This window comes from Rhincodon typus, chromosome 21 (assembly GCF_021869965.1).
Source record: "Rhincodon typus isolate 14 chromosome 21, sRhiTyp1.1, whole genome shotgun sequence".
Classification (NCBI taxonomy): Eukaryota; Metazoa; Chordata; class Chondrichthyes; order Orectolobiformes; family Rhincodontidae; genus Rhincodon; species Rhincodon typus.
This window is the reverse complement of record NC_063352.1, coordinates 4,999,450-5,000,827: the sequence shown is the minus strand read 5'-3', so window position 1 is coordinate 5,000,827 and position 1,378 is coordinate 4,999,450. Positions and strand designations below refer to the sequence as shown.

General features: G+C 50.9%; 1 protein-coding gene across 1 annotated transcript in view; it reads right to left on the bottom strand.

The window, feature by feature from the left end:
- shisa9a (shisa family member 9a) overlaps window positions 1-1,378 on the bottom strand; it is a 272,143-nt gene that overhangs the window by 268,447 nt on the left and 2,318 nt on the right. The window lies entirely within an intron of this gene.

Genomic DNA, 1,378 nt, shown 5'->3' with positions numbered 1-1,378 from the left:
GAGTGTGTCTGTGAGGGAATGAGTATATGTGTGTGAGGGAGTGAGTGCGTGTTCATGAGGGAGTGTCTGTGTGTGGGAGAGAGTGTGTATGAGGGAGTGAATGCATGTTTGTGAGGGAATGCGTGTGGGAGAGTGTGTGTGCGTGTGATGAAGTGAGTATATGTGTGCATGTGTGAGAGAGTGCATGTGTGAGGGAATGTGTGTGTGGGAGAGTGCGTATTTGTGAGAGAGTGTCTGTGTGTGAGGGACTGTGTAAGAGAGTGAGTGCATGTGTGATGGAGAGTGTGTGTGCTGGAGGAGAGTGTGTGTGTGTAAGGGAGGGAGCGAGTGTGTGTAAGGGAGGGAGTGAGTGCGTGTGTGAGGGAATGGGTGTGTGTGTAAGGCAGGTGAGTGCATATGTGAGGGAGTGAGGGTGAATGTGTGTGTGACGGAGTGAGGATGAATGTGTGCATGAGGGAGTGAGTGTGAGTGCATGTGTGATGGAGTGAGGGTGAATGCGCGTGTGATGGAGTGAGGGTGAATGTGTGCGTGAGGGAGTGAGGGTGAATGTGTGTGTGAGGGAGTGAGGATGAATGTGTGTGTGAGGGAGTGAGGGTGAATGTGTGTGTGAGGGAGTGAGAGTGTGTTTTTCAGCTCTCCTTGTCTTACTGGCTTTACTCCTCGGGTTGACACTACAGAAAGTTTGGGTTGTTCGGGTAGATTAGCGGTGGATGAGGTCCCGCTGAGTTCCCTGGAGTTTAGCAACAAGCTTTTTGAGTCCTGTTCAGGGACAGGGCAACCAACTCCTGGAGGATGGGAAGGGAGGAATGGTCTTGTTCATCTTTAAAGGGGAGGGGAGGGTTTTGTTTTAAAGTCTACTGTTCCCTTTAGAGAGAAACAGCTGCCGCAGATACTTTGACGGGTAAATCTCTCCGGCTCGCCATATTTTCTGTCTTTTTTCAGCGAGAGAATCACTCGGGACTGCGGAATGCTGCAGCAACTTAGAAATGCGGGGCTACAAGAGAACCTGGGGGGGGGGGGGGGGGAGAAGGGGGGTGGTGGTTGCTGTCTGAGTCACATCCCCTGATCTTCAGCCACCCCATTCTCCACCTGAGGCTGTGTGTGTCTGAGGGGTTCTGTGAGAGCACAGACAACCTCTTTGTAAAAGCAACAGGTCCATCTTGTTCCTGCGGAAACTGTCTCTGTGTTACAGCATTGGGAATCTCTGCCGATTCCACAGCCTCCAAAGAGAGCGAGAGGGAGGGAGGGTAGGCAGACAGAAGGATGGATAGATAGACAGACAGATAGATAGATAGACAGACAGATAGATAGATAGAGAGACAGATAGATAGACAGACAGATAGACAGACAGATAGACAGACAGACAGATAGACAGACA